This window comes from Passer domesticus, chromosome 2 (assembly GCF_036417665.1).
Source record: "Passer domesticus isolate bPasDom1 chromosome 2, bPasDom1.hap1, whole genome shotgun sequence".
Lineage (NCBI taxonomy): Eukaryota > Metazoa > Chordata > Aves > Passeriformes > Passeridae > Passer > Passer domesticus.
The window spans coordinates 26,069,019-26,085,386 of record NC_087475.1 but is presented as its reverse complement, the minus strand read 5'-3'; positions in this window follow the sequence as shown (position 1 = coordinate 26,085,386).

The following is a 16,368-nucleotide window of genomic DNA, read 5'->3' as shown; positions in this document are numbered from 1 at the left end:
CCTGGAGATATCTTGGCAATATACCTTACTCTTGGCAAGTTTTTTTAGAAAATAATTTTCTTTTGAATGGCAGTATATTAAGAAATGCCAGTCACCTGATATTGCTATGAGCTCTCATACAGCTAATGAATGGATGCTATCTTTTCAGATGGTTGGGGTGGTTTTTGTTTTGTTTTGGCTTTTTTTTGGTTTTCTTTTTGGTGTGGGGGTTTTTTTGCATTTTTTTTGGCATCCAGTTTCAATGGTAAAAAAGAGACGGGATCAAATATTTATGGGTGGCTCATTGGCACCTCTAGTGTCTGGCAGTCTTGATCAAATGCAACTACTGCATAAATTGACTATAAATGGTACCTTTAGGAAAGTGCCTGTCATTTTAAGGGGAGAAAAGACCCTCTTGTGAGGATGAACTAAATTTTTAGGTTTATAAATATTCCCTTAATCAGACATTTATATATATTTTTAACCAGTCAGGCATAATCAGGCATGCTTAAAAGCTGTCCTTTGGACTTTGCTATGATGGGTGCTGGAGCAATGCATAATTAAAAATGAAAAAGGCTTTTAGAGCCTGTTTACTTCGGTGACTACTGTGAAACAAATGTTTCTTTCTCCATGCATCGCCCACCCACAGAAAGGGAACAGAACAAAGATGGCTCTGTCAGGCCTCTTTCCACTAGAGAACGCCTTGAGAGGCCAGAATGTATTAGGGCCCTGCTGAGCCCATTCAGCTTCACATAACACTCATACACACCGTACAACTAATTACATGTCAGATTAGCGATTTCATTATTACCACACTACCACTAATTAAAACTGCTTTGATATTTCTCAAGTAGTTTTGTGTGTTTACACAGTTTTAAAGTCTGTTTTTTAGAAAATTTTTTTTTTAGAAAAATCAAATTGGTATTTCTGAAAGGGTGAAAATAACACATTGAGGAAGCAAAATCTATACTGTCACTTTTCTCCTGAAAGCCAACTTTTTGCAAGTGAATTGTAAGTGTAAAGTCCCAACCATACCTTAATCTGCAAATTGACATATTCATGTCAGCTTTCCATTCCTAACACTGCCCAAAGCTTAAGTTATCCAAGTAAGTAAATTACAAAAGTTACATCATTTTAATCTACATTCATCATTTTAATTGCCTGAATCTTCAGTCAGACAAAGCAGCACTGTAGTTTTATGGTATTTGATTAATGAGGGCAAGAAAATTGAAGTTTTGCAATAAAACTAAAAAAAAAAAAAATCAACAGACTTTTATAGTTTTTTCCCTTATGATTTTAATTTAATGGCTCGTGTTTTCATTACTGCAGAGGCTGTACACTTTAGCTTGCAATTATGTCCCATCTGTGAAGCACTGTGTTATTACAGTTTATTCTAGTAGCTTTTCAATCACTTTTGAGTTGTGCTTTACAAGTATTCTTGCAGCAGGTGGGCTTACTGGCATGGGACCAGAAATACACAAAGCGCAAAGCTGGAGTTTAATGGCAGCCATATGCATGTGGCACAGAGCGCCAGCCTTCCCCCATATGCTGCTAAGCAGCCCCTTCAGCCTGCCAGTCACTCTTCTTACTGACTACAGTCTCTAAGTAGTTTTCTGCCAGGGAAAAATATACCAAGGCAGCAAATTTCTCCAGTGCACCATCCTTATTACTGAGACAACCCTGTCATTAGCAAAAGCACAATGAACCTGATCTGGAGATGCATACCAATTAGGTTGCATGGAGCACTTTTCCTTCTTATCTCTATGGAAACTCGGCCTCCCTGGCTGCAGTGGACAATCAGTAATGTTTCATCCACCCATATGTCACCTAGTTAACACTGTACACTTTTATGTGAACCAAAAATCTGCTCCAACCCTCTCAACAACGCAAAGTAAAGAAATTAAAGAAAGGGACCAAGCAAAGTGCCCTGCACGGTTCTGAGCAAATGTGCCTTTGACCGTACAAACCTGTACGGTCAGCACTCCTGGCCGCACATAAAGCGACAGGAATTGCAACTTTAGCTGGAGTGAACACAAAATCTGCATTCTCCAGTTCTACATCTGAAGAAGCTTCTGTAAATAACTAGAAGCCAACTTGCCTGTTGCAATAGACAGAATCTTTAAAACATCATAGAATGCTGTGCCACCTGCTTTGTCCAGGAGAATGCTTTACACTACTTCTCCACATACTAGCCTTAAATGTATTTCCCCCGCCATGCATCGAAGGTATTTTTAAAAAGCTACATTTTTACCCTGAGATTAACAAATATTTTTGTTCATGTATCCCTGACTAAAGAGGAAGGTCTTTGGGAATAAATACATCTGATTAATTCCTCCTGTGCTTATTTTACTATTAAGCATTTACAGTAAATGCCCTTTTACTATTTAAGCATTTGCTCTCATGTTTACATTTCTTTGTTTAAAAACAACAACGGGAGGGACTGGGACAAGACTGCCATGATATTGATTTTAGCCGCTACAGGTTTTATCTGCATTTTAACCTACGAGAATGGACACCATTAGACTTGCCACAGTTGCATTCAAAAGCTACAGTTTTGATAGTACACACACCACATACACTGAAAAAATACAGCCTCTTCAAGGCAAGAGAAGGTGCTTTATAGCTGTTTACAACCCGTGTTTCTCACCTATAATGTATCACTCCCATTTGCTTTGTCCCACAGTATTGTTTCTTCATTCTGGATACTAGATAGCAGACAATAAAGTGTAGAATAGCTGTACACCATGTCCTCCGGGCAACAATACCTTTCCTAGGAAAGAATGTCATCTTTATAGCAATACTTACTTTGTAATTAGCAAGGAAACACCCCATAGATAGATCAAATATTGACTGAAAAACAGAACAGGTCATAAACGTCAAAAGGAAAAAAAGGAAATCTCCTTTTGAAAGCATACAGAGTGGAGTGAGTTCAGACTTTGAGAATACTCTAGATTAAAAGCGACTAATGTGCTTAATATTGGCAGAGGCATATGAGAAGAGGTGAATTCCTATTCCAGAAGAACAAACATTTAAAGAAGCTGAATGGAATTAAAATAGAATCTATCAAACAATGGGTGCTGAAAACTAAAGCCAAGCTGGGAACTGGTGGTGACTCCGGAAGCTGCATGAAAAGAAAAAGGAAGAAAAAGGAGCTCAAGGAATGCTGGCTTCTCTCTCAGAATTGACTAGACTTATGTCAGTGCTGTTGATATTCCCTTGATACTGTCACTTATAGAACATTTAATTTTTATTACAAAAGCAATTCTGGATATGTGTAAAATTCTAAGTCTTCTAGTGGGAGCAATTTAAAACTGGATAATGCTGTCTCGAGGGGATTGTACTATGCTTTGGGTTTTGTTTTTAGGTTTAACTCACCACACGGGAAACTTCTTCTTCAGGAGTAATTATTAATAGTTGTGACCCTTGAGAACAATGGAGAAAGACTTAGTAGAGAGTTGTGTGGGAGCTGTACATTCAAGTGTTAAATACGCTCCTAGGAAAACAGAGAGGACTGGAAATCAGATTGAAATGGGCCAGCAAAATTTTGGCCAGTCTGATCAGGGCTGTTACCAACCTGCCATTCAGCTGTATATGGGTTGCTACAAGCAGAGATTCAGCCAATTTATTTGGAGATTTAATTTTAGAGATACAACAGTATTTTTTTTCTGTAAAAGATGTTGTACCTGATGTGAGCTTTGTCCTTTATCAGAAAAAGAGAAAAAGAATTACAGAAAATAACGTAAATATTTCACCTGCATCTCTTTCAGATAAGAAATCCATTGCATTTCTCAGCCTGCAAAATGAGATCTGGTATGCTTGCTGTATTTGTACCCTATAGTCCTAGAAGGGTACTGTTACAATAAGGGCCCAATTCTGTGCTCAGTGAATAGGGTAAGAAGCACTTTTTTAAAAAGCTTCCTTTTCTCCTTTTAGGATCCAGTCATTACTTATACACATTTTAGTCTCCTAAATAATGACTGAAAATGCACTGTAGGTGACTTGTACTAAACAGAGAATAAGAAGGAGAAAAAAACAACATACCCATGGGATTTTTATTATTATTTGGCAGACACTAGAACATCTTAAAATTAAACATTTTGCTAAAAATAACCATAGAAATTCAATGCAAAACTAAGACTTTTAAAATACAAACTATTTACAAAGGATGGACATTTATATAGCAGAATAAAAATAAGTTCTCTAAGGTTCAAAGTCCATGGAATTTCACAATCATTCTTGTAGCTTAGCAGCTCTGTCATAGTTATGTGCTAACTGGGATTGCTGTGTAATGAAACACAGAAATCTTCATACATATTTGGTTTTTGTGCTATGAAAATGTGTTTCTGGTATGCTTTTTCAAGTATGTCCTCAGATCCTGCCAGGAACAACATTTAAATCCTTGCATCACATAATTCTTCCCCCCCTCCACCTTGATTTATTTCACACTTTTTCTTTGCTTAAGACATATTCACTGACCTTTCATTTTTATTTTTTCTGGGGGAATTTATTAAGATACTTTTGACAGGTGGGTAAAAACTGCTCCTGGATCTTGCTGTTTATGACGTTTGTATACAAACTTTTGAATTTAGAATCAGTCAAGTCAGGATCAGAGGTTATTTCAGTAAAGAAAGGAAAGAATGTAACTGTCAGTCTTCATGGGCAGAGGATAAAATGAACTTCAGTCAGCATAACTGCAAGATTTTTTTTACTTGAAGATGTGAGGATCAGTTCAATATACTACCTTTAATTTTTTCTTGATATTCTATCACTGGCACTATGCCAAGTTAACATGTTTTACTTTTTGGTGTTGCTGTACAATTTAGTGGGTGCAGCCTCAATGCAAAACCAGGCAAACAAATTTTAGTGACACAAACTGTGCTCTGCTCAGGACTTGAGGAGAGGTGGAAAGGTGTTTGAGCTGAAATCAAATCCAATATGATTTCAGAGCAATATTAGGAGCATCAAGGAGCACATGCTGAGTTACAGCAGCTGCAAAATCAATTAACCAGCTAAAATGCAAAAACTTTGTCTGCTTTCTAATAAAACCAACCTAACTTTAGATGTAGCATTGAAGAGCTGAGTTAGGAGCTTGCCAAACTCATTTTCCTGTACAGCTGGTGAGGAAGAAAGCCTTCAGCCTGACAGTAATCTGAGTCTTCTGAAAGCAAACTGTACTCTCCACAGGCAGTCATAAAGCCTGTGACAAACACTCTAGCATTAGCTTCTGAGCCTAACTTTGACTTTCAACCTAGACATGAGTGCCTGACCTTTTCCAGAGCAACACGGCACACTGTGACACTCCAGCCTCAGGAAAGGGACATTGTTTGGAGTTAAAATCATAGAATTGTTTAGGTTGGAAAAGACTTAAGACCATTGAGTCCAACAATGAACCTAACTCTGCCAAGTCCACCACTGAACCATGCCCCTAAGTGTCACACAGACACACTGTAAACACTTCCAGGGATGGTGACTCACCACTTCCCTTGACAGCTTGCTCCAATACTTGGAAGACTTTTGGAGAAGAAACATTTCCCATTATTCAATCTAAACCTCCTCTGGCACAACTTGAGATTGTTTCCTCTCATCACTTGTTATTTGGGAGAAAAGGCTGACTCTCATCTGCCTACAGCATCCTTTCAGGCAGCTCTAGAGAGTGATAAAGTCTTCCCTGAGCCTCCTTTTCTTCAAGCTAAACAACCCCAGTTCCCTAAGCCACAAGCACTGCTGTGTAAGTGGGGGTTTCCTAAGAATCAGTTTCCTCCTGATGGAAGTGATCTGAGTGACAGGTCTACAAAATGAAGTTGTCTACTTACACCACTAGCCTTTACTGAAATGGCCCTTCAATTTCCAGCTATTTGAAACCATAGCTTCTTTTTCAAGAAGGCCAAGTATGGCTTGTTATTGACAAAATAGAGGAGGATTTGTCTGCTTGTTGTTCCACCTTTTTTTTTCTTCTGGGGCAGAGCAGAAGCACTACCTCAGCTGATTGCTTCTGGTGATGCTAACTGCTGGTTTATTTTGAATTCATCTTGGGTGTAAAGTAAGGAAATCCGGAAAGTTACTACATATTTTTCTGTCTCCACCATCCCAGGAAAAAGCAAAACCTATTAGCAGTAGCTAATATTAACTTGTAACTAAGGGAGAAAACTAATCAAAAATTAATATTGAAAATCCAGAAAAATGTAAAGGGAAATAAAACTCCTTGGGAAGTACTGAAATGCACAGTCATGATCATGGCACAGGTTTATCCTGCCACAATTCTTAAAAACAACTAGAGATGCAAGTGTAACAATTCCAATCACAAAATAAGCTTTTGAAGATTTTTGCTCCAAAATGCAAAAAGAAGGTATTTTTTTGCGGTAGTTTTACAGAATCTAGCCTAATTATTATATCCTTCATTATTCTACCATATGGGGACAATAAAACACTTTGTCTCTGAAACTCCAAGATCCAGAAAACAGTAAAATTATTCAAGAAAACTAAGAATATGATTTCATCTCTATTGAATATACCAAGCACAAATTGATGCAGTCTTGTGCATCATGCAGAAAGGCATTTCTACTAAAGATATGACTTCCAGACATGATTTAGAGAGCTGAAGGGGAATACTGTGCATAATATAACAAATGTGCTACATTTTCTTAGAATAAATGTAAATTTTTCAGAGGGAATATTCTAAAAAATGCCACTAATATGGAGAGTTGTGAAGTTAGTGTAGAGATGAAGGACCAAAATTATTCTCAGATATATTGTATAATTTATGATATCAGATACAAAATCAGCATTCAGGCTAGAGATTTTCTTTGCAATTATTATCAGGCTGGATTGGAAATGCAGGCTATTTATCATCACAAATCCTGGAGATCTTAGGAAACATGTTGATAAAAAGATAATCTTATAGTTGAGGAAAATTTATAAAGTAAGAATGGCGATATGTCAAAGGCCAATAGTTCACAATTAGTTCAGTAATTTTTAGAGTGATCTTTAATATTTTTACATCTTTAATTATGTTTTTCTAGTTTTTGCTAAATCTAGTTTTTGACTATGCTTTTTGACACATAATCATTCTGTGATCTGCTTGGAAGCTGGTTGTCCTAAACCTGTCTTTTTATTTCCAATATGAATTGATACAACACAAACAGGCTTCACTGCAAATTTGCAACTTTACAGAACTTTTGCAAAATTTGTGATGAAAATACCAGTGTGCTATTTATTCAGCTTTAATTCATGTAAATTAGATTTTTAATTAGCATCTTATGGCTATCAGTTGTTAGATGATATTTTTACCTGCTCTTCTTTGCATGTTTATCCAGTTGAACTACATAGCTGAATACCTAAATTATATCATGTAATTTCTGTTCTATTGAAAAATCCAAGCACACACATATATGTACTTATTTATACTAATTTCTCTCTCTATTCACCTATTTATATTTGCACTGACATTTACATACACTTATATATCTACATATACTGATACATACATGTGTGTGCATTTGTGTATCCACACAGACACATAAACACACACAGATTAGTGCCATGTCTGCTAATACCAATCACTACTTCTTATTAAGAAAATTATTTCTCCATCCAATTACAATATCTACCAGTCCTTAGCTTTATTTTCCATTAGAATGGTCCCAAAAGTGGCTGACTGTTGCAGGAATTCTCACAAATCAGGAATCAAGACACTCCAATCAAGATACTATTAAGATTAATCCAAAACACTATGGGTCTTCCTCCTTGGGTGCTGGCTCGCTCAGTATCCTGTACTGTAAGGATTCCTCTTGCCATCCAAACAAGGACACCTTTCTCAGGGTGTGTGAAATGCACACACAGAAATGCATGACGAGTTTAAGGGGAACTGTCTTCCTTCCCTGACATGCACTATATGAAACACTTACCTTGCCTTTCTGCTTCCTTGCAAATGCCTTACATGAATCCTTTTTCCACGTTTATGTGCCATCTTAAACCCAAAGCATTTGCATTTTTAAAGACACTGTTGTCAGGCAGGAGCATATCTGGAGCACCACAGACCCTGCAGCAAGTGCACACTTCTCCGGCCTGACACACCCAGCCCACCAAATGTACCTCTGCCTTAAAAGAATGCTTCCCTTTCCCTTCCCTATTGTTAAATCCATTCCTCAAATCAATGCACATATATTAATTATATGCACAAATAATAAAATAAAGTAAATACTTTTAAAGCCAGCCTGGTATCCAGGCTAAGAGAGCTGAAGTAGCATCCTCATTAGGCCTGGGGCAGGACATGTGCAGCATTCTGCTCTCAGAGGCAGAGAAATGTGCATGCCACTTCTCTCATCACTTCTTTTCTGCATGTCTGCTAGGTGGTCTGAAGGAAGCAACGAGGAGATGTGACTCACAAGACAGGAGCAATTAGCCTGATTAGGCTGATGCACAGCCTGCCCCCATACTGGTGAATGGGCAATGGTGCTCAGGTCTCTGCACTGCTACACAATGTGACGGGTTTCTGGCATGGCACTGGCCCATGCTTTCCATTTGGTCTGCTTCCAGCCATGCCTGGGTTCTGTAGTCTGAGGTCCCAGTACCCTCATGAGCACCAGTTGCAGGCACTGGTTTGCACCCTGATCTGGACCTAATGCCACAAACATGGGTAGCTCTGCAGCTCTTGTCCTCAGTGCCGGAGGACTGTCCCAACATGTTTCATTTGCAGCTGGGAATTGAAGCTGCTTGGACCTACTTGTACTTTTTTGCCATCAACCTGACTAATGCCTGTCACATTAAACAGGGATATGCCAGCAACCTTCAGGATTAGCTGTCAGTGGATCTAGAAAGCAGTAGGTCTCATGGGTAACTGGGCAGGATAAGACCAAAAACATGAAGTAAAGGAAAGAAGAGTTGTCTCCCTGTCACATTACACAAATTACTTGGCCCTCTCCAGCAAAGGGGAAGAATTATTCCAGTTTTGAATTTTAGGTACACAGCTTCCCTAAGTCAATTATGGGATCAATTCAGCACCCATGACTTCTATGAGGGCAGGTCTCCATCCTGTCCTTCAAAGGCAAGACAGTACAGCAGGAAGATAGCCAGAAAGCAAAAACTGACAACAGCCGAAGATAGCTAGAAAGAAAAAACTGAAAACAACAACACAAAAATTTAGGAAAGGTAATGGTGTTTATAGAAAATTGTGTAATATATGTCCTTCAATGAGAGATGTATGATCACAGAATCACAGAGTATTCTGGTTTGGAAAAGACCCACAATGGTCATCAAACTCCAGTTCTTGGCCCTACAGCTGCAAGAATCCATGCAAGTTGCAAAGCTGCCCACTTTCAGGATGTCATTACGTATCGTGTGATGTTTAGTGTTGTTTTCTCTCATAAAGCTCAAAACTGAAGTGATTACCTGACTATTGCAGCTTAGTTAAAAAAATAGGCAAGAACATAGTCCTAAATGCAAAGAAGAGTTTAAAATGTAACTCATATTTCCCTTAATGAGACAAAATATGTCAAATCACAAAACAAAAACTAGTATTTTTTCATAGTTGGTTTTAGTACCTTGATTTGTAGGATGATTTATCATTTGATCGTGAGCAAACCCGGCGCTTTCCAACAACACACCCACCCACTCTTGAGTACCAAGTCCAATCTGGGGAAGTACAGGGACAGGCTTCCTCAGGCTAACCTAAAATCTTTCCTAAAACTATTTAATATTCCCAGAATGCTCCTTATGGTCTCTGACTATAGTCCGTACAAAAGTAGTGTCCTCAGAGGTGCAAAATTTCTGTTTGACCTTATCCTGGGTTTGCCCTATTAGGGAGCAAAAGTATAAACAAATCTGTACACATAGAAGAGCTGTCTTTTAATAGGTGTAAAAATATGCAGGGATTTGCAGCTTTTTCCATTTTTACCTCCATGCTGATTGAATGTCCCTGGTTAGTCTTTCCAGTACATATTCAATATTCCTAACTAATGTTTTCTTTCACATAGCTCAGATAGTAGTGACAGCAAGACAGTCTTCAAAATTTAATCAATAAATCTCAAAAATCTTCAGACCAGGAATAGAAAGCTGCAGTTTAAAAGTTTGAAAACACCAGAACTAGCCTTATGTAAGAACAATGTCCTAAGAGGGTTCTATGAACACAGAGCCTATGATAAATATTAAGACAAAGGGAAGACATACCCATTTGCTGGCTTTCAGATGTACATTACCTGCCTCCCTTTTGCATTGCTGTATGTCTTCTCAGTTCCCAGAAACCTACCTAAAAATACTCTTTAAAATTGCATCTATGTTAAGACCACAGCTAGGAAGTCATGGCTTGCTCCATCTGAGCTAAACCAGATGACTAATGACTCCTCAAAATTGAAGTTTTTAATGGAAATGCATTTCTGAAAAAATGTTGGCCCCTTGAGCACCGGAAGCACCACAAATCTTGCAGTGTGGCCTGGCTGAAAGCCTACTGAAGCCAGTGTAGAGGCATCCATCATCCTGAATGGCCTTTGTACCATACCTTTAAGGTTATCTCTTTCTATATCGAGGGAAAGTAAAATGTTTATAGCAAATCTCTCTAAAGCACAGAGAGAACTTGTTATGAATCAGCTATTCATGATTTGTACAGCTCAATCAGTAGCATTTTTTCTTTATGAATTTCCCCTTTGCAGGGGATGTGCATATTGCTTATGAGACAGAAAAAAATAACAGCTCTCTGCATCACCACTTCTTTTTTCATTCATCTTACTTTACACATACTGCCACTCCACAGGGCAAGCTTTCTGTGTAGGACATCCCCTCATTATGAGTGGAAATAAGTTATTCTAAAAGTGGATTTTTAAGAATATCTGAATAATATGCAGTTGTTCCCCACCAGTTCGTACAGTGTGTTTACAAAAACAGGGTCTAATATTTGTTTCTCAATAGAAAGTAAAGTGTAGGATTATTCTACAGATGTATCTGAAATAAAATATTCAGATTATATGTCCTCTGGCAGGTTAAACTGGAAAAAGTTAGGCTGGCATCTAATGTTATCTTTTTTGTCTTTTTTGACCAGAAATTACTACACACTTAAAGCTTATCTATGAAAAACTGACAGAAGGTAGCAACCAAATATCTGACTACAGCATCAGTCAATTAAAAAGAGCAAAAAAAGAGAGAAAATTGGTCCAAAGTAACCCTGGGAAAAGTGAAATTTCCCCATCTACCCATAAGTTCTGACCACTGCGGCTTCAGTATATCTTAATCAGCTGAAACAAGTACACCAAGCAAATGAATTCTTTTTTCCTTCCTAAAAGAATTAAATGGTCATTATGTATGTCAGGACTTAAGGTAGCTAGCTAAACAAAATAAATTTCTCAGAAATTTAACAAGGAGCTACGACCTGGAGTCTGTGGAAATTCTACCTCTGCAGCAACTGATACTTTCCAGTTACACCTGCAGATGTTCTTAAACTCTGGAATTTTCTCAGAGTATTCTATTACAGTAATTTTTAAATGAAAAAAAAATGAGAAGACATTAAAAAAAAGGAGATATCTTTTCTTCTCCCATCTCTGTCCATTAAATGACTGATTCCAGTTTAATGCACTGAAGTTGAAGGTCTTTGAAATTCAAAGATATGTTTCTCTTTCCGTCCCTAATGGGATAATAGCACATACTAATGCACATGCATTTGTTCTTTTAGTCACAATTTTATAAGAATTGGAAGTTACAAACATTATCTTTATGATTATTGTGCAATTAGACAAAAGAAGACACACATAGAGACAGGCAAATGGAGAGGACAGAAGACGATGGTATCCAATAAGATAAGATTCTTTGTCTTTAGATTACACAAAATTCCATTTATAGTCTGCATATTTCTCAAATTCACCCTTTCAAAGAACTCCAAAAACAAATATCATGTATGGCACTACTTATATTGCTTTTTTTGCCCTTTCCTTAAACCCTTCACCTCATACAGAGCAAAAAGAAATCATGATGTCCTAGTACAGCCATGTAAAATGTACAATAACTTATTTTAAAAAGGAAGCACTTAAATGCTAGCAAGCACCAGTGATCTGCTTCAAAGCTGTCATGAAAGGACACTTTAGACATTAGAGTGCATTATTGGGTAGTAATAGTAAATGGCTTTATAAAATCTCACTGGTCATTATTGCCATTTCATAATTCTCTTTTGTGTTTGCAAAATGGATAAATGAGCATTTTCAGGCTTTCAGAACAAATAGTATAACTCAAAATTGATAAAATAATTTTAAATAGTTTTCACTTTAAAGAAGCATTGTTTTGATCTACTGCAGCACTCCAACTATATGTACGCACAGCATATCTCCTTGTATGTTATTGAATTTATCTCACTGCAAATTAAAACTGGATTTGTCTTTTTTTACAGTTTCAGGCTCATTGCACTCTATGAAGCTCAGGATTTTGACTCATAGATAGTTGTGCCATGTAGGAATTTGTCACAGACCATCATGTTCCCTCTCCTTCTCTAACTATGCATTCCTGAAGTGTATGGACTTCAAAGGATACTCATGTGTACCACTTATGACTGAAGCACAACTCCTGTAATGCTTAAAAACACATTTAGTAGAATATCTTTCCTTTGCACTGAGTTTAGCCCCTGGAGTGCAGCTTGGGAACAGGATTTCACACATGCAATGATTTATCCAAATGGCAGCCTCTGCACCTACCTCTCAATCATATATGCCTGCCCTTAAATACACCATAATGCAAAAGCACATAAATCTAAGTGTGCTGCACCATTTGTTTGTGTGCAAACATGTGCTTCAGGGTGCCAACAAGGTTTACCCACAAAAAGGAGTAAAACCATGGAGATCTGCTGTGATTATCATCCATGAGTGAAACGAGCATACTCCCTGGTTTGGCATGCACCAAAACAACCCTGGGTTTGCTCAGCAGGATTTGGGTGTGCTGGGGATGGGAAATGCAGAAGGCTATCATGTCCTTCCTCATTTTGCCCCACACCTCTAGTACAGCTCAAAAAAAAATATCTTTATTAGAGAAACTGTGACAGATTCCACTTAAACAGTGAAATCCTCTTCTCAACATACTCAAGGGGAAGGTGTGTCTTTAGTGAAATCAGTGAAGCTGTATTCTAGATCCTAGAATTAGTCACAACACGTAGAAAAAATGCTCCTAGGATTTAATTTCAAAGCATTTTCCTGCTCAAAAGAAACACACCCCAAACCCCCAAAATGTATGGAAAAACTTCCCCAAACCTCAACAAGAAGGAAAATTGGAAAAAGATTAGTGAAACATTGCTCTTTCTGCCCAGAGTCAGAGACTGGATCTCCTGAGAGCACTCTGAGATGGGCAGAGTGGGATGCTGCCACCGCTGCAAACAGAACAGCTTCTCTCAGAAGGAAGCGCAGCTGATTAATCAACTTGATATTACCCGAACTGATTAAACAATGAGACATCCTGGGGTTTTGCTGTCTGTCCTGATGAGTGCTCATCATAACTATTAGTACAAAACCCCAGCATGTCTCCCTTGGGAGTAAACTACCTTCTAATGTTTTTCCTCTAAAGATTAATTCCATTGTTATGGAACCTGTGTATAAAGGAATTATAAACTAATCATTAGTCATTTTCAAACAATTTGACCTTTCCAGCTTTGACTGGTGGAGTGTTTTTGGAAGAGGTCTTGTTCAGTTTGCCTTATTCACATAAGCTCGTTTCCTTAGACAAATAGGAAAGGGACTGATACATTCACAGTACTGTGCTCATTTCAAAAACAAAAAAAGTGGATATTTTTTAATGAACGTAATTTTTGTTTTATGAAGTAACGTTTAAAGGATTAACAACTGTGGAAACCATGAAAACCTTTACTTTGTTACACAAAATGACCCAAACCTCTGCCTAACCTTCAATACAATAAGCTCTCTCTCTGAAAGACCCCATTAATGTGTTACCTGCAAAAGGAAACAGGTTTTTTAATGTGCACTGAGATGTTAAACAGTGCATTTGTCTCACGTCAATAAATAATTTCTAAAGTCGGATAAAATCGCGTAATTCTTGAAAGGCATGTTCTTTGCATGTTTAAAAAGTATTTCCCTTGCCTATCAATTTGTGTTTTAACATGATTACTGGTCTGTTTATATGGCAATTATTCAGGCGCAGAGAGCAAGCATGAATAAATTACCCTGGAATTCCTCTTTTAGGAGGAGGCCCCAACTTTCTACATTCCAGTATATCCTCATAGGTGTTACCAAATACAAACATTTCATCTTGCAGCAAGACCATTCAAAACTTTCCTAAATCTCTGTTTGTAAGAAAGGTTCACTCTGACTGAGACCAAGGGAAGGAAAAGGCAATTATTTCTAACTTTGTATTCAGGCTTCCCCCCTCCCCCAGTTTCCCAGTTCTAAAACACTAACAGCTTTTCTAGCTTAAAACCTATTTTAATTCAGGAGTGTAGTTTCAAATGTGGAAATATTTTTATTCTATTAAATCAGTCTCCAGGGAAAAGAGTTTTAAAATAGTCATATGCATGAATTTTGACTGGCTTCATCAACAAATGTTCTACCATGCACGTCCTCCTGATATAGTCTAGGTTTCTCCTTACTCCAAGTTTTTCTGATATGTATGCAGGTCAGAGCAAACAGATCCATGAAAAGTCCAAGCCCTTGAGCACAAAGGACACAAAGAGCAGCTGTCCAGCTTCAACCCCGCAGACATAATAGCAGTAGGCTCCTGATTCTCAGTGCTGCAGTTCCCCACAGGGACATACATCCCCACACAAAAGCTTGCAAGGCTTTATTTTTTTTTTTCCTTTTTTTGGTAGTGGTTTGGGGTTTTTTTTCCATGCTGTTCTAAAGGTGTGCACTAGCTTAGAGAAATTACATAATAGGGCCCACTCACATTCATTGCTCACAAACTACCAGATACTCAGATAACAAATAAATCCAGAGGCAAGTGCTAAAACTTATTTAGTTTCTGAATTCTGCTGATAGCTTTCAGCTTATTTAGAGCCTTAAATATTCCTAAATCTTTGGAAGTATCCATTTGTTAATTTTCCAGGCAATCACCTAAAATTAACTCATATTTCTATAGTCTAGCTAAAATGGATATCAGCTCAGCACACTGATATTTGTAATCCCTGTTGTTTAGATGCTTAAACTCCTCATTTTACATAATTGTGTCTACACACCTACACATATTTACAGTGACAAATGTCATATAATCAAAATGTTTGACAAAATACATTCTCCCCACCTCCCCAAATACTCCCAAAACCTGAAAAATACACCCATGGTGGCTAACAATTCAATATAGGCAGGGTTTTAGACATCGACATCAAAACCTTTTTTTTTCCCTTTGTTTCACAGCTGCATTTTAATCTTTTAGAAAAACATGTGGTAAAAACTTGACATCTTAATTTTGATTAGAGCCAATGAAAATTTTGCTCAAATTTGGGGCACAACCTGTGCTTTTCAAACTGTGCTGATGAAACCCAATGGTCTACAATGTATTTCCAAAGCACATTTGAAAGCTATGTAAGAAAATCAAGATTATTTCTGTAGACATTAACTGTACACGAGTCCATTGAAAAATGTTATAATATTCTCAGTTTAATAAAGGCTAACAATCTTATGACCACAGAACTACATTTACAGTTTGTGGACAAAACAGATAAACCAAAGTGATCCAAATTAAGGTATCTTTTCTGTTTCCTCAAAATAAAATAAATTCATGGATATTTTTCTCAATTAAAAAAAAAGGTTTTAGAAGTGTAACATTTATTTCAAACCTCCACTCCACGAAACAATTTCCTTTGATTGTAGTGCTGGCAATTTAAAATACAATTTATTAATAATCTTTTCACATAGAATTTTATAAGATTTCTTTCAATTGCAATTGCAAATTTTTAAAGCTGTGAATAGGCCTGTAAAAAATAAGCCATTACACGGGTTTTGCTAAAAGCCAGCAATTTCAGCTACCTATACAGCAGGTAATTCACAGTCAGCTTAAAAAAATAAACTTCATAGTCCACCTGTGTCCCCTGCCTGTCCCATGAACAGCAAGATTTTATTATTTGTTTGCTGTGTAAGCAATAAAATCTATTTGCAGACAATGTATTGCAATTGCCAAAACCTCAATATGACCAGTTGAGCTTCAGCTGCTGGTTGACTTGGGATGTCAAAGCTCCCAGGGTTGTTGGGAGCCTGGCATTAAAAGAACAGATACAATCCTAAGCCTAAGTGTTAACAAAGACTGTTGGCATCCCAGAGGAGATTAGGTTGCTGATCTTGTAAGGATCAGCTACTTACTTAGTGATGTTTACACTGACATTGATGTAGTGACATCCTGATCTAATTACATGTCAATAAACCACAGTCCTGATGCCCTGAGAAGATCAGAAGAGGATTACAAGAACTGTGCTGCCAATCTTCA